At 36.1% G+C, this 18999-nt stretch overlaps 1 non-coding gene across 1 annotated transcript; it reads left to right on the top strand.

Moving 5' to 3' along the window:
* The first annotated feature begins 18914 nt into the window (after positions 1–18914).
* TRNAM-CAU (transfer RNA methionine (anticodon CAU)) lies at positions 18915–18999 on the top strand. The gene is given in 2 exon segments: positions 18915–18952; positions 18964–18999. It is a non-coding gene; the product is annotated as a tRNA-Met (tRNA).

Below are 18999 nucleotides of genomic sequence, written 5' to 3'. Positions count from 1 at the left end.
TTTTTCTTTATACTTGTAGATGTTTGCATCAAAATAATAGGGTTGATACTTGATAGGTGTCTATACAACCATTTATTCTAAAAAAATTATCAAGCTAGGGTATTTATTAATGCTAGACCCATATTAAACATAATTTGCGGCTTCTTGTATTTATAACTATGACCATTAATATTAAACAACATTAGCTAATGATGAAAATTTGACGGTATAGTCTATAAGTAACTAAATTATTTAAAAAAAAAAATTAGATTATGATTTCGAGTTCCTTATATCTTTGTACCCTTGTTACTGTTTGGTTCATGTGATAGTATAAATAATATTTGGATAAATAATAAAATGAAATAATAAATAAATAAATAATGATAGTTAATAAAGTAATTGATTTGATTGATATATTATAGTTGATTTGATTTGATTTTGATTTGATTGATTAAATTTTATATAAGAATAATAAATTAATATTTTGTCCTTTTAAAAATAAATAAAATATGAATAATATTATTTATAGGGGTAATATAATAATTTAAATTTAATGATTTGATTGATATAAAATAAATGATTAATGATTTGATTGATGTAAAATAAATAATTAATAGATAGATAAATAATATGATTAGAAGAACGAGTGATTGGATATGATACGTTATACTCGAGTCAAACGGTGTTTGTACTAATAAACTCAATCTGAGGCGTGGAATGAGAATAAGCAATTTTCATATTTTAAAAAAAATATAAAGACTAATTATTTTTAAAAAAAAATCGATGTTTTCCATCTGTATGAATCTATACTATATATAAAACGTGATAAACAAATACTAATCATTTGGTCCGTCAAGATAACACCGAACAAATACTAACCATTTGGTCCGTCAAGATAATACCAAAAAAAAAATGTAACACCAAAATCAAATTACATATTTATCCTTAAAAATATTCTTTCATTTTTTTTGATAAAAGACAAAATAGTTGATATAAAAATTATACTCTCTATATTATTTGATCGATAGAATCTATGATCATTCTCTCGATATATCCTTTTATCTTTAACTTCCTTCAATTTTTTTATTTACGTTGTTTTTTATGATGTTTCACATGCATCACATGCGCATTGATAGCTAGTACATATTATATAAAAAATCTCTTATGTGTGCTCATCTCATCGGTTAATTTTGTAACACGAATATCTAATTCTACTCTAGCTATGAAAATATGTTTTTATACTAAAATTATTATTTTTCGCTGCAAATATAGTACCAATCGGCCCAGTACGATATAAATTCGTAAAATATTCTCACAAATATATATGTATATATCAGTGTTCTAAAAAGTTCGCTTAAGCTATGCTTAATCTCGTTTAAGCTTTAATACGTGTTGAATCCGATATTTTGGTGATAACAAACAACAACTCATTGTATAGGAATGTGCTGCCAACCATTGTATTTCAGGAATCTACTACAACTTCTACCGGAAGCTTGTCAACCGCCTTTGCTCTCGACCGGCTGAAGTCACAAGCCTATCGACTGGCTATCAAAACCAGCAGAGGATAAATCTATCTACCAGAAGCTTGTCAACCGCCTTTGTCTCTCGACCGGTTGAAGTCACAAGCTTATCGACTGGTTATTCAAACCAGCAGAGGACAAATATCTCTACAGGTAGAATGCCAACTGCTTTTCAGGATATCTCAAGACAAGTACCTGTGACAAGATGTTCTTTGCAAGATCTTTTATTAAAAGCAGAACCGGCGTGTCAGAAGATATGTTGACTCCTGCAATCAAGACAACAGGTTGCACCAAAATGGCAAAAACACAGAATGACTACAGATAAAGCATTCGACCGTTTATTCCAGTTTTGGACCCTGGAAGTTGTCTGCAGTGTAAGATCTTCATGCAGAATCATCAATGCATTTATGAGCATTAAATGTGCATTCAATGCAGCATCAGAACGTTCGAAATAAAGACGTTGATGATTGACCTATATAAAGGGAAGATTGCTCAAAGAAGGAAAAAGAACGAAACAAAAAAAAAAACAAAGAGAGACAAGCAATTCAGAAAAATCTCAATCAACTCAATCACTTGAATAATATCAGAAGTCCTCATCTGATATACTTGAGCACTCTTACAAGATCATTCGTTTTGCTGCTCAAATAAACCCTCGCCTACAGTTCACATATCTGATCGTCAAGGATCATCCTAGGGTTTTCAAGCCTCTCGACCGCTCTGCAGTTTGAGAAGCTCAACTCAACTATACTCATTGTTGAAGAGAATTGAAGCTACTCTGAAAGCTTCCACCAGTCTGATAAGAACTGAGAATCTTATCTGTGTAAATCTAGGAGTTTCGGATTAGGCATTGGATAAGTCCTAAGTCTGAAGTGGGTGTATTACAAGACGTTGTAATAACCAAAGTCTTCTAGTGAATTCCTTCCTAAGTGGAAGAAGGGGAGACGTAGAAGGATTAAGCCTTCGAACTTCCATAAATCGTGCCTTAGTCTTTACTGCTATTTATCTTACATTCTGCTCATACATTGCATTATTAACTTTGCATCACTAAAACCTCTGAACTATTTCCGCACTATTTAAGTTGTTCAAACCGTTTTAGAAGTTGAGAAAACAGATTAAGTGAACTAAACCTCACTTGATCATTTTAAAGAAGAAGAAGAAAAGTTTCAGAGTGTATTCACCCCCCCTCTACCCTCTGAACCGATCCCAACAAGTGGTATCAGAGCGGGTTCCTTTCTCAACTGCTGATCTGAAGTTTTAAAATCATGACTTCTTTCAACAGAATTCCTATGTTTTCTAAAGAAGAGTATGATGATTGGAAAATTCGCATGCAGGCACATCTTGCAGCACAGGATGATGACATGCTATATGTCATAACAGACGGTCCTATCAAAATTATGAAGGTCAACCCAGCTCTAGCCGATGGTGCAGGACAAATGATTGAGAAACCAAGAGCTGAGTGGACCACTGAGGACAAAAAGAAGGCCAATCTTGACAATGTGGCCCGGGACATCCTATACAAAACACTGGACAAGAATATGTTCAGCAAAATTAAGTCATGTTCCACAGCAAAGGAGATTTGGGAGAAGCTCACTCAGCTATGTGAAGGGAATGACCAGACAAAGGAAAACAAGCTCACTTTGGCCATTCAAAAATATGACAACGCCAAAATGAAGCCAGGGGAAACCATGGCTGAATTTGATGAACGGTTCAGTAGTATCATCTGTGATCTTATTGCTTTAGGTAAAACTTATACTAACCGTGAAATTGCTGTGAAGGTTATGAGAGCTTTACCCAAAGAATGGGAGATCAAGACAGTGGCCATGAGAGAGTCAAAAGACTTAAGCAAGGTTGAACTGCATGATCTCTTTGCAGATCTCAAAGCCTACGAGTTCGAGCTCAACATGAGAACAGAAGATGAACCATCTACTTCTCAACCAACCAAGGCCTTAACCTCAACCGTGATATGTCCACCGGTCGAGGAAGCTCCAAAGAGATCAGCTGAGCAAATCAGCAATGAATCCATGACACTCTTTGTCAAGAAATTTGGTAGATTTATGCGTAAAAACAATTCTAAATTTAAAAATTATCATAAATCGGACCATACAAAGGATGGTCCTACTTGTTTTAACTGTGGCAAGTCAGGCCACTTCATTGCAGACTGCACCAAGCCTAAGAACAATGATCAGAAGCAATTCTCCGAAAGAAGAAGGGGTAAGGAGGATAAAAGGACGTTTAGAAAAGGAAGAGACCAAAGGGTTCTAGTAGCAGACGAAAGCAAAAGCAAGTGGGCTGAGTCTGACTCTGACAACTCCAATACCGGAAGCTCTTCAGATGACAGCGATGATGAAAAAGTGGAATGCCTTATGGCCGACATCGAAGAAGAAGCTGAGGAGGTATTTGACTTTGGCTCACCTGAATTTACTCACAGTGATTTAGTTACTGCTTTACACGAAATGGCTAATGAATACAAAGCATTATCCAAGGAGTTCGAGGAAGTAAAGGCAGAAAGAGCTGACCTAAAAGATAAGTCAAGCAAATCGAGCTGCATGCAGCAAAAAGAGCTTGATGGTCTTAAGGTCAAGCTAAGTCTGCTGGCTACTGAGAACGACACCTTGAAAAGAGTATTCCAAGCTACCTTGATTGAGAATAAAAAACTACTTGAAACCATCAAGGCTTGGAATAAATCTTCTGTAACCATTGACAAGATTCAAGAAATCCAAAGACCGGTACATGATAAAACCGGTCTAGGGTTTGGAACAAATGAACAGTCTATGGAATCCTGTATTCAGTCAAGCCTGGACAAAGGCAATCTTAACAAAATAAGATTTGTCAGGTCCAGCACGATATATGAACACGATAAGTGCAGCTTTGACAAAAATCAGAAAGTATCTAACGAACGAAGCTCTAAGCATAGAGGGCTGGGATATGTGGATCTCCAGACCTCTAATCAAAGAGGAACTTGGATCAAACCAAAACCTAATGAAAGAAGAAAGGGAAACCAATCTAATTTCAAAAGGCCATGGAATGAGTCTAACTACTCTAAGAAAAGATGGTCAAAGGAGAAGCCTTACCAATACTTTAATTGCAGGCCAGTTCAAAAGAGGTACAGGCTAACTGATGAAAATCAAAAAGGCAAGCAGCACACAGCAACCTCACAAGCACACACATTTACTGCCTATCGACCGCACAGATTTCTGGACACACACACGGGCAAACCTGTAAGGGTGTTCCAGGTGTGGGTCCCGAAAGGGCTAATCCGACCTGGACCCTACTAAATATGGGTACCAAAAGTTCTTCACTCTTTGCAGGTACTAAAAGTCCAAACGGGCGAGAAAACCACTTCTATCAAGGACCCTACCTGGTATTTAGATAGCGGTTGCTCACGACACATGACAGGGAATCCAGAACTTCTAACAGAAGTGGTGTTGTGCAAAGGACCAAAGATCAGCTTTGGAGACAACTCCAAAGGTAAAACCGTGGGTAAGGGTAAGATTATCCATGGTAACATTATTATTAAAGATGTGTTACTTGTTGACAAACTATGCTATAATTTGATAAGTATTAGTCAACTATGTGACAATGATCATTCGGTCAAGTTTCACAAACACACTTGCCTCATAAAAAATGACAAAGGTGAGACTATTATGACCGGTGTACGAGACCTAAACACCTACAAGGTAAACTGGTCTTGCTCACATATTTCTTCACCTACTTGTCTTACTGCTCATCATGATAAACAGTGGTTGTGGCATAAGCGGTTAAATCATCTAAATTTTAAGTCCATTCTTAACTTGAGGAAGCATGATTTGGTTTCTGGTCTGCCCGAAGGAGATTTTATAAAAGACAAAGTTTGTCCTGCTTGTCAACTAGGAAAGAAGGTGAGAGCAACCTTTAAAAATAAAGGGTGTATGTCTTCTTCCAAATGTTTAGACTTACTTCACATGGACCTATTTGGTCCTATACCAGTAAGAAGCATAGGGGGAATGAGATATGCTCTTGTTGTTATAGATGACTTTTCTCGATTTACTTGGGTCATCTTTCTCTCTTCAAAAGATCAAACTGCACCTCACCTGATTAAGCTTTTTAAACGCTTGCAAAATGAACAATCTACTGTGATAGATAGAATCAGGAGTGATAGAGGGACTGAATTTTTAAACACCACTCTTACGACTTATCTAGATGATCAGGGAATCAAGCATGAGTTGTCAGCTGCTAGATCCCCACAGCAAAATGGGGTGGCTGAAAGAAGGAACCGTTCTTTAAAAGAAGCAGCCAGAACTATGATTGCTGATTCAAAAGTTTCTCAAAGGCTTTGGGCAGAAGCAGTTAACACAGCTTGCTATACTCAAAACAGATCTATGATTAATAAACGATTTAACAAAACTCCATATGAGATCTGGAATGACACAAAACCTGATATTTCATACTTCAAAATTTTTGGGTGCAAATGCTTTATCCACAACAATGGCAAAAACCATTTGACAGCCTTCGATGCCAAAGCAGACGAAGGAACTTTTATTGGTTACTCAGCCGTTAGCAGAGCTTATCGAGTGTTCAATCAAAGATCACTAACGGTCGAGGAAACCATTCATGTTGTTTTTGATGAATCTACTCTTTGTACAGAACAAACTCAAGGGAGCATAAATGATCTGAGTCATAGATTGGAAAGCACAAATCTACAGGAAGAGAGTGACAGTGATCTATATCCTCCAGAGAAGGATGATCCAGTTCCCTCTACCGGGTGTGATCAAACAAGGCCAGAAGTGGATCCACCGGTTGATAACAATCCTCCAGCCAATGATGATCCAGTAAACAAGGACGTTCATCAACCAATTGATGACAACCCTTTAGGGAATTATTTTAGGTGGAACAAAGATCATCCACCTGGGTTGGTCATAGGTGACCCTTCTGCTCCTCGAAAAACACGTGGTCAAATGATTAATGAATTCTTGCATGCAGCTTTCATATCTCAGGTAGAGCCCAAGAAAATAGATGAAGCTCTATCAGATGCCAGCTGGATTGAAGCTATGCAAGAAGAGTTGAATCAATTCACCCGCAACAATGTTTGGCATCTAGTTCCTCGACCGAAAAATCAAAATGTGATTGGAACTAGATGGGTGTTTCGTAACAAGCTCGATGAACATGGCACTGTTGTGCGTAACAAAGCTCGACTTGTTGCTCAAGGATTCAGACAAGAAGAAGGCATAGACTTTGAGGAATCCTTCGCGCCAGTTGCAAGACTAGAAGCAATCCGCATCTTTCTTGCTTATGCAGCCTTCAAGAATTTTAAAGTTTATCAAATGGATGTGAAGTCTGCATTCCTCAATGGTCTACTTCAAGAAGAGGTGTACGTTGAACAACCACCAGGTTTTGTCAATCCTACTCATCCTCAATATATCTATAAACTTGACAAAGCTCTTATGGATTAAAACAAGCACCGCGTGCTTGGTATGACACATTACTAAAATTTTTACTGGAACATGATTTCCAAATTGGAACGGTCGATAAGACCCTGTTTAAATTTGTAAAAGGTGATCATGTGTTACTAGTACAAATTTATGTTGATGACATTATATTTGGGTCAACTAACCCCAAGTTGTGCTCAAAGTTCTCTAAACTGATGCAAGAGAAGTTTGAAATGAGCATGATGGGCGAGCTAAATTTCTTTCTTGGATTGCAAGTGAAGCAACTTGAAACTGGAATATTTATCAATCAATCCAAGTATGCCAAGGAATTGGTAAAGAAGTTTGGAATGGAACAGTGCTCAACTGTATCTACCCCCATGAGTACATCAATCAAGCTCGATAAAGATGAAGGGGGAATCCCGGTCGAGGTAACAATGTATCGAGGCCTTATTGGCTCATTGCTTTATTTGACTGCCAGTCGACCGGATATCATGTATTCAGTTTGTTTATGTGCTAGATTTCAAGCAGCACCTAAGCAATCTCATTTCATTGCCGCCAAACGAATAATTAAATATATTAAAGGAACTACTAATGTGGGTCTTTGGTATCCCAAAGATTCAAATCTTAATCTTATTGGCTATTCAGATGCAGATTATGCAGGTTGTAGAATTGATCGCAAAAGTACAAGTGGCACATGTCAATTCCTTGGAGATAGACTAATTTCGTGGTCAAGTAAGAAGCAGACATCAATTGCTACCTCGACCGCCGAAGCAGAATACCTTGCTGCTGGCAGCTGTTGTGCTCAAATACTCTGGATTCAACAGCAGCTTAATGATTATGGGATTCGGTCGAGTGAAGCTCCAATCTACTGTGACAATACAAGTGCCATAGCCATCACTCACAATCCAGTGATGCACTCTAGGACAAAGCACATTGATGTCAGGCATCACTTTATCCGAGATCATGTCTTAAAGAAGGAAATCAGGCTGGAATACATCTCTACCGATCAGCAAGCAGCAGACATATTCACCAAGCCTCTATCGGACGCTAAGTTTTCATACTTTCGAAATATTCTTGGCTTAGTAGATTTAAGTTAGTATGCATGTGTTTAGGGGGAATAATTGTCAATATGACATTAATAGATTAGCTGTTACGTTGCCATAAATATTGGCATATCATCCGCCTTTAACTAGTCTCTGACAGGCTTCGTACTAGCAGCTTGGTGCTTTGAACCAAATGACATTAATTGGGCGCCGTGATTATGCTCTTCAAAACTTTTTGAATTTCAAAAATACTTTTCATGACGTCACCCTATGGCCCATAGGTTCCTATATATACTTCTTTACACTCGTATATCAATCTTTCACCTTTGCTAAAATCTTTCATATTGTATTAAACGCATCATCGAATTACTCTCTAGATTTTGCTTACTCTCTGCTCGAGTTCTTATCTACAGCTATCATGTCGATCCAGAAGACTTGCCTTGCAATCAACTTTGATTCCGTTATTAAGGCAAACAACGCAGGAATTTCTGAGGTCTTCACCATGCTTGAAGCCTCTGGACTGAAGAAATTTCTGGAATGCAGCGCCATCTGCGATTTGCCTGTTTTGAAGGAGTTCTTCGCAACTGCTCAAATCGAGCATGGGACTATCAACTGCTTGATCAAGACAGAGGTCTACTCCTTCAATCAGAAGTTCTTCGCCAGCACATTTGATCTGCCCTCCAGGGGTTTGACAAAATGCACGGATCTTCCAGATGGTAACTGCTCTTATTGGTTGAAGGAGTTCTCAACTACTGATGCTCCGATCAAACTGCCGGCCCAGAAGACATCTCTCAAAGCTCCATTCAGGCTACTGACTAATATCGTGGCCAAGAATCTTCTAGCCAAGGCTGGATCTTACGACAAGGTGACGCTGGAGAAATTTCAATACATGGCTTGTATTGCCTCCAAGATCAACATAAACTGGTCAGACATTCTGTTCAATATTCTATGTGAAATGATCAGGGGCAAAGGGCAATCCGAGGGATTTGCTTTGCAAATCTGCCACATCTTGGGCGTCCTTGGAGTGGACTTTTCCAAGACTGAGCCTCTGCATCCCACCAAATGGCTCAACAAGTCTACGATTCTCAAATTCCTGAACAAGAAAGAGACTGCGGTCGACACCTTGCCCTCAACCGCAAAGGTTATTGCTATCCCTCAACCGCTTTCAACGGTTCCGGTCGTGGCCAAACCAGTCCATACCAAAAAGTCTGCCAAGCGTCAACTGATCATCGAATCTGACTCTGAAGATGAATCACGTGAGAATGTTCCACTGATTCAAGCTTTCAGCAAGTCATCCCCTTCAGTCTCCAAAGCAGCTGTGTCATCCACGCCTGCAGGCGAGAAGAAGAGGCAGCACAAGAAGCTAAAGTCTCTTTCTGGACTTGCTCCTACCCTGCCAACGGTCGAGACTACTACCGTTGTTGCTTCTACTGCTCCTCGTCCTACAAAGGGTGTGATAATCCGGGAAGGTGCCTCATCAGCTCCTGAGGTCACTCTAGCTGATCCCAAAGACAAAGGGAAAGGTGTGATGATCTACACACCCAAGGCTCAACCAGCAGCTACGATAGAACTCAATATAATCATCTCTCACGTGCTCCGTACTGTCAAGCGTCATCTACAACGTTTTGACAGATGGCATCACTCCCGCACTCACTTGACACTCTCTCAAATATTTCCTAAATGGAAATCTCTAAACGTCATTGAGCAAAAGATGCTTCTATTTGCTGATACTGAAGACATCGTGGAGGCTCTGGGAAGAAGACATCTCATAGACTTGAAGCTTCGAGGAAGCCTGCTATCTCTGCTAATTAATGAGCGTGTCAAGAATTTCAAATCCAAGAGTCCTACCGCTGCCGATGACTTTGTGATTTTGACTGGACTACAGGATAGTCTACGTCAAATCACTCAACTACTTCAGCACTTCCAAGCTCTCAACAATGTTAAAACACCAGCTTCAGCAGCCTGTTTACAAGCTTATGTGCTGGAAGCACAAGTGATGATGAAAACATTTCTCACTCAAGATCAGGGTGAAGAAGACGTCTATGCTCTCCCCTCTTCAGATGGGATTCTGACCGATCTCATCACTGCTGACCTCTTTCAATCATCTGCTCTAAGATCGAGTGTGGCAGCATCTTCATCGGTCGACCCCTCATCCACCGCAGTCCAAGCAGTTACTCAACCGGAAGCAGTTGTGATTGCTCACTCCTCTCCAGTGACGACCGCTCATACTTCTCCCGATCATTCACAAGATGTTTTAGAAGTGGTTGCACAAGAGATACCTGTCACCTCTGTGACAGAGGCTCCTTGCAGTAGTGAAGCAACAGTGCCCCCAACAGAGATATCAAGCACTATTGTATCACCTGCATCTCCAGAACAGCAAGTGACTGATGCTGATCCAGCACTTCAACCGTCTCCATCTACTGAAAAGTTTATGGAAGATCTCATTATGGATGAACCAAGTGCTGATCCTGGTACTCCACCAACCATATTGGCTGCAGTCGAAACTATTACATCTCCAACTGTACCATTATTGGAAGGTCCATCAGGTAGCTCTCCAGCCAATTCACCCGCACCACATCATCGTGAGTCTAGCCCGGTTTCACCAAGAAATGACCCAGAAGGGCAAATGCTTCAGACTGATGATTCTTTAATTGAAGCCATGGCCGCAGCTCTAGATCATACCTTGATAAATCGGCTTCATGAGCTCATGCAAACGGTTAGGTCCTTCTCTCAAGACATAACAAACTCATCCTTATCAGTCGATAATTCACGCCAAACGATGATTCGGCATTTCGAGACCGTGTCTCGAGACCTTGCTCGTCTGTCCACAGAGATCACTAATCATCATCGCACTCAAATCAACACGCTCTCTACCGTCTCCGAACAAGTTATCCGATCCGAAAACCGCCTTCATAAGCAGTTGAATGATCGGATGGACACTATGCAAGCCACTCTACTTGCTCAAATCGATGCAAAAATAGACACTATGCAAGCCTGCCTTGGCACTCAACTCACTGAGGTCATCCTTCGACTCAACCAAGGTGATGCCAAAAAGGGGGAAGAAGAGCAACGTAGAGCAGCAGAGGCAAGAAGACGTGAAGAAGAGTCCAGAAGAAAAGAAGAAGCCGACAGAAGAAGAAGAGAAGGCGATAGGTCAGGAGGAGCCAGTTGGTTCAAAAGATGAACAACTTATCTCTTCTTTACTTATCGCAGCTGCATTTTTTTCTCTGTAGGTGTAATAAAAATGCTTATTGTACTTAATGAAATTCATTCTCTCAATGAAGTTCATTTTAATGCTTTCATATTGTTCTTGAAGCACTTAAGTTTTGTCATCACCAAAAAGGGGGAAATTGTTGAATCCGATATTTTGGTGATAACAAACAACAACTCATTGTATAGGAATGTGCTGCCAACCATTGTATTTCAGGAATCTACTACAACTTCTACCGGAAGCTTGTCAACCGCCTTTGCTCTCGATCGGCTGAAGTCACAAGCCTATCGACTGGCTATCAAAACCAGCAGAGGATAAATCTATCTACCAGAAGCTTGTCAACCGCCTTTGTCTCTCGACCGGTTGAAGTCACAAGCTTATCGACTGGTTATTCAAACCAGCAGAGGACAAATATCTCTACAGGTAGAATGCCAACTGCTTTTCAGGATATCTCAAGACAAGTACCTGTGACAAGATGTTCTTTGCAAGATCTTTTATTAAAAGCAGAACCGGCGTGTCAGAAGATATGTTGACTCCTGCAATCAAGACAACAGGTTGCACCAAAATGGCAAAAACACAGAATGACTACAGATAAAGCATTCGACCGTTTATTCCAGTTTTGGACCCTGGAAGTTGTCTGCAGTGTACGATCTTCATGCAGAATCATCAATGCATTTATGAGCATTAAATGTGCATTCAATGCAGCATCAGAACGTTCGAAATAAAGACGTTGATGATTGACCTATATAAAGGGAAGATTGCTCAAAGAAGGAAAAAGAACGAAACAAAAAAAAAAAACAAAGAGAGACAAGCAATTCAGAAAAATCTCAATCAACTCAATCACTTGAATAATATCAGAAGTCCTCATCTGATATACTTGAGCACTCTTACAAGATCATTCGTTTTGCTGCTCAAATAAACCCTCGCCTACAGTTCACATATCTGATCGTCAAGGATCATCCTAGGGTTTTCAAGCCTCTCGACCGCTCTGCAGTTTGAGAAGCTCAACTCAACTATACTCATTGTTGAAGAGAATTGAAGCTACTCTGAAAGCTTCCACCAGTCTGATAAGAACTGAGAATCTTATCTGTGTAAATCTAGGAGTTTCGGATTAGGCATTGGATAAGTCCTAAGTCTGAAGTGGGTGTATTACAAGACGTTGTAATAACCAAAGTCTTCTAGTGAATTCCTTCCTAAGTGGAAGAAGGGGAGACGTAGAAGGATTAAGCCTTCGAACTTCCATAAATCGTGCCTTAGTCTTTACTGCTATTTATCTTACATTCTGCTCATACATTGCATTATTAACTTTGCATCACTAAAACCTCTGAACTATTTCCGCACTATTTAAGTTGTTCAAACCGTTTTAGAAGTTGAGAAAACAGATTAAGTGAACTAAACCTCACTTGATCATTTTAAAGAAGAAGAAGAAAAGTTTCAGAGTGTATTCACCCCCCCCTCTACCCTCTGAACCGATCCCAACAATACGCTTAACCTCGATTAAGCGATCTCTTTTTAGAACGGAAGATTTTATTTATTTTTTAAAATGAAAACATTTTTATAAATATGTATATTTATAGTTTAGAACTTGAATTATCTATTAAATCACATATTTATGGTTAATCTAACATTTTATTTAATGTTTGTCTTAAAATAATTAAAATTATAGTAAAAATTGAAAACGCTTTTTCACGCTTAAGCTCGTTCTAACTCTCTTAAGCTTGAAAAGCTTGAAGCTTGACCTCCACGTTTCGACGCGTTTCACGCTTTTTAGAACCTTGGTATATATATATATATATATATATAGAGGATTTTTCAGCTGCCCAACAATATTTCCTCACTTCGTCCCCGACCATCGGGTTTTTGTTGTTTTTTTTTTATTTTTTGCATAACTAAAATACGGTACCGGATTTTAGTGATCGGAGATGAGTTGGACATCATTGGTTGAGCATCTGAAAATTTATATATATATATATTATATATATATATATATATATCTGAAAGAGTGGGTGCCCGGTTAGCCAACTTATGGCTAAGGGTTTTTATGACTCTATGTATAAACAATCTTTGTTTAATATAATTTACATTCATTAATGGCATTTTCTTTGTCTTTCTTCATATTGTTATATTGTGATATACTATTGTTGTTTTGATAAAGACCTTGAATATACTATAGTGTAAGTAAGATGAGATAGTGAATAAAGAGAGATCACTATTATGAAACACATCTTATAGTCACTGTATATTCTAAACAGTTTCTAGTCAGTTGAGCCGTCCGCTAATAAAGATAAGGATCGCTCGAGATTGAGACTAGCATTTGTGATGCCAAGTACCACGTTTCATTGTTAATGGAACATGGAGATGTTCAAAGCATGCAAATGGATATTCATATGATGAATGATCGAACTACCCTATTCGGACTTTCCAAGTGGTTATTATTATTTGAGTGGATAAGTCCGTGGTTTTGGTTGTACACCATTAGTCCTTACTACTTGAAACATCATTGAGACTCTATATGCTAGTACTGTACTTTGACTCGTTTACCGACTCTATTGGGGTCATCAGGTGTCGGGATTGGGTATAATTACGACACATATAGGAGTCGATGCTTTGTTGTCAAGGATTCACCACATACTTGCGAATGTGGATATCCTATGCGATCTGAGGAGATATTAGTATGACGAATCTCTGGCCAGAGTACATGATGTGTTTTAGGTTACTCGGTTTCCTAGTAGCACATGCGATGTCACTATTTGATATTCAAGATGCATTGCATAGTTATCGAATCTCGAACGACTCTCGATGCACCAATGGTTGTTGATTCGATCGGGATATATGGATGAAGGGACCGTACTGTACGCTACCCAAAATCTACTGGTTCTTGCAGGCACTATCAGTGATACCTAGGGAATCATGGGGTGATGTTGCTAGGCGCTCTTACCATGATTCGATGGGTAAGTCGGAAATTATTGTTCCGAGTCACAAGGAGTTGTGAGCCCACGACTAGCTGTATCCCTGAACCATTGAGGGTCACACAAGTAATGAATTACTAAACCCCGTTGAGATAGTTAAATTTAAAGAGTTAAATTTAATGAAACAGAAGTTGGACTTCTTAACTAAAGGAAGTGGAATTTCCTAAAATGACATATGGATGGGCATTTTTGGAAATAACTGAATTCGGATTCAGAAAAATTATCTTGACTTTAAAAGATGTAGAAATGGTTTCTGTGCACATTGGTGAAATCAGTTTATCAATCGGAGTCATGATGAATTTTATATTAATTTCTATAATAACAGGCTTGGCTTGTTGGGCTTAAGTTATGGATTATGGGCCCTAAGGAGTTAGAGTCCTAATATAATTATAACTTAATCTAGTCTAGAAATTATCTATAAATATAGGTGTAGTGTTCGAAAATTAGATGTATTTCATCCTTGAAATTTTCGAAAATCACTTATAATATTCTAAGGGAATTTTCGAAATTCTCTTCTCCTTTTTGAGATAATTCAGGCTGTGATTTTTGTGAAAAATTACATTCTGAATTGACAGATCAAATCTGTTTATTCTCTTCGATAAACATCTGATTGATTTCTAGTGCAATCAATCAGAAGGTTTTAGTTTTTCTGTTCGTGGACCTAATTCCGGAGATTGATCGAACAAGTCATCGGTTTCCGGGATTTACAAGAAGAGCAGATTAAATTCTGTTGGAGTCCATAATCAAGCCTTAGCTTGAAGAGGTAAAAATATTTAATTGTGAATTTATATTTTTACTTGCAAGATTTTAATCGTTTGAATTTGATACCCACGATATGGAATCGTTCCATATCGAAAAAATAAAATTTTTAAACTTCCGCTGCTTCGGGTATCACATCCGTGTGATCAGAGAACACGTGTTCCAACAATATCTTCTAAATACATTAAAGTTTTGGAATATTTGGCACGTTGATATGATTAATCTCTCATTTGTTTTTCTATTTATCTAATTACCAAAGTGCAAATTTCTTTTTGTCCTTTGATACTAATTTATGAAAGTGTAAAGTATTTTGTGAGACGATTTCACGGATTTTTATCCATGCATCAACTCCATTTATATGTATAATAAAAAATATTATTTTGACATAAAAATTAATCTTTTTTCAAGAGTGAGTTAATTAGAAAATCCATCTCATAAAATGTACCTATAAAACTATATCACATTAGTTTTTGTATTTACGTGAAATGTCATGCTTATAAAATTAACTTATCTATTTAAAAAACAACACTTTTCTAAATTGTCGCTCTTTTTTTGTTTTTTGTTATAAAATTTGATATTATAAACACGCGATACGTACAACCAAATATATATATATATATATATATATATACTATATTATATTATAATAGTTGAAAGAAGGCCTAGAGAAATAGCTTATGTATAGATATCATCTTTTGTTTTCATTTTTGTCCTTCTTCTTCACTTTTATATGTTATTTCATAATTATTCTTTCTACCGACAAATCAACTAAAAATCTTTCACTCACTTCATATTTCACATAAAAAAAATTATTTTTTATAATACACGCAGAGATATACATTTTTCACTAGTATATATATAATGTGTTAATTGAATCACAAACCTACCAAATAATGTACTCTGAACTCCGAGCCCCCTTTTGGGATGTGCGTTAGGTGAGGGGTAGCTTCGGCGGATCTCCAACTACTCTTCAACGTGTCAAACTTAATGCAGTCAACCATATAAAAACATTATATTTAATGTAGTATGTGAGGAAAATTCAGCATTGTCACGTGTTACAATGTATGTACAATTTGATTCGAAAAACTAAAAAAATAAAATAAAAAATAAATGATAAAATAGGAAAAGGAAATAAAAAAGCATTGACGAAAAATAGAAGATAGAAAACAATTTTTTTTAAAAAATGACGTCCCTCCGTTACATATATATTGTCCTCTTTGGATTTTCACACAGATTAAAAAAAATGTATTGGAAAATCAAAATTTATATAAACTTTCTATTTTATCCCTATTAAATGTTTTAAAACATGATTGCACAATTTTCAAGGTGTAGTTAATAGGGGTATATCAATAAAAAAGTGTAAAAAAATATTACTAATATGATATATGACTATATATTTGAGACAAACAAAAAAGGAAACGTGGACAATATAATTGAAAGGAGGGAGTATAAACCAAAAAAATAGATGACATCGGTTTTAATTTTGCAAAATTAATTTTTTTCGTAAATAAATAATCATAAAAATGAAAAGTACCCACTATACCAACCTATTAAAATCGATATATGGTGCAGTTTGAGATGGATGTCAAAGAAGTAGTTGATGAAGTGCACCGGATGAATCCAGACATATCAGAGTTTGAGTCTATTGTCGAACACTGCAGAACTTTGTTGCATGGAGAACCTGGATTCTGTCTAAAGTTGGTGCGACGACAAGAAAATATATTCTGTTTTGTTTTTTTTTAAAAAAGGTTCAATTGTAAATTTGTGTAAATTTTGGTAATTTCAATTACAGATATTATAATGAGTTATGCCTTGTTTTTCTTTGTACATATTGTATTTTGAAATATAATATGTCCACTCGAACCAAAAATTACCCAGCTTCAATAGTTCAATGGAAAGAGGCTAAGTTGGAGATGCATGGTTCGAATCTTTCAAATTACTTCACTAAAAATTTTAAATTTGTTTTAAAATTATTTTTAATTTTTTATTTATTTGTCCATGTTGGTTTTAATGAATTAATCGACTCATATTTAAACATTTTCAATTGGATCAATTCAATTGACTAACTTTGTTATTTAATTCTCATTCATTTTTCGCATTGAAGAATTAATATCTAAAAATGAGTAACAAATATTTTATGGATTTTAATTAAAATTTTAAAAACAAATTGTAAATTAGCACAAAAAGAAATCTAGGTCTTATTAATTTTTAAATTTTGATTTCTCCCGTGGTAGCAAATCTCAGTGCCCGAATTTTTTTAAAAACTTTATTGCCATGTGATTTTTCGTAGTATATATTTATTTATTGACACTCAAATATGTGTCTATTGTTGGTGAGATTTTTTTTTTTTTTTTTTCACTTAGGCTCAACGTTTGTGTTACATTTTTCTCGATTTTTTTTTCTCTCTATGTTTCTCACAACAAAATAAAAAGTTTAGGAAACTAACGTCCACAAGTCTGAAGAGAGAAATTAGCGATCCACTCTGAAAATTGATAATCTGGTACTACTGCACTGTCTGCACATTGCTATCACCTAGTATGCGGATCTTCAATCCTAAAATCCTAATCCACCCTTGATCTAATGTAATCTATTGTTAAATTCTTATATAGACTTGGGTATAGTTCTATTTTTCTCTTACATGCAAAAACGTTCAGTAAATAGAATAAAATTTTCAAATCCCAAGCCATGGAGTATGTGGTGTTAAAAAGAATAACTAGGTCTCTTGACAATTTCAAGAATTTATATTTAAGTGACGTGTTGATTTGATTCATATATACAATGAAAAAATATTTTTAATATAAAAAAAATATTTTTTTTATGAGTCGGGTCGAATTGAAAATTCGTCTCGCGGAATTGACATGAGATGGTCTGGTAAAAGTTTTTGTGTAAAAAGATTGGCCACTAGATTTTTTTTAGTTGATTAATTTTGCATGCTCGTCATTTCTAAATTAAGACACTAAATGAGATGATTAAAAATAAAAGGTACTAACATAAAAATGATAAATCAATATATTAAATAGAAAAATGAAAGTCAATAATATTTTGTCAAAGAATGAATAATCAATCATTTAGAGATGGAAATGGGTGGGTGGGGACGAGGATTCCTTCCCCATCCCCGCCCCGATTCCCGTAATTTTTTATCGGGGATTTCTCGTCCTCATCCTCGTGGGGACTAAGTCCTCATCTCCGTCCACATATCCAAAAATATATATTAATAATAAATTTTATTATAACATATATATTATTAATAAATTTTATTATATAATAATAAAAAATTATTATTTAATTTTATGATAAAATACATTAAAAATTTTGGATAAAAATTTGATTATAATATTAAATTTTAAAATTAATCAAAATATTTAAATAACAAATATCGCTTTCAATAAAAATTATTATTTTAAATAAAATAGTATATATAAAAAATTTATTAAAATATATTTTTTTCTAATTTATAAAAATAAATAAAAAAATATATACATAAATTAATATTAATTGTTTATATGCATACGTAACATGAATGTTGTTCAAATAATAGTTTTATGTTATAAAAAAAGTATGTTATCATAGACGTATATATTATATATAATACATAAAAAATATAAACTAAAGAATATTAATACTTTTAATTATAATTTTTATAAAATTTTAAATTTAATAAAATTTAATAAATAAAATATTTATACACTTCGTCATCATCATCATCATCATTATTATTATTATTATTATTATTATTATTATTATTATTATTATCGGGGTGGGTTCGGGGATGGGGATAACATCCCCATACCCGCCCCAATAAGTTGCAAAGATTTTTAAAAACCCTCGAACCCGAACACATACCCGAATATTCACCCCAAACTCATTTTGTTTCGGATTTTTTCCGCGGAAAAAATTGTCATCCTTACCATCACTGACTAATAAAATACACCGAAGTGTTCAAATAAATAAAAAGGCCAAAAACATTACCATTGGGGTTTAGAGTATTTAGTGTGTATATTAATAAAAGTTAAACAATAAGAATAATAGGGGTGGTGGCGCAGTTGGCTAGCGCGTAGGTCTCATAGCTTCTGAGTAATCCTGAGGTCGAGAGTTCGAGCCTCTCTCACCCCA

The sequence above is a fragment of the Henckelia pumila genome, chromosome 4, assembly GCF_033568475.1.
Source record: "Henckelia pumila isolate YLH828 chromosome 4, ASM3356847v2, whole genome shotgun sequence".
Lineage (NCBI taxonomy): Eukaryota > Viridiplantae > Streptophyta > Magnoliopsida > Lamiales > Gesneriaceae > Henckelia > Henckelia pumila.
Note: the sequence above shows the minus strand (reverse complement) of the source record. Positions and strands in the feature narration are given on the sequence as shown.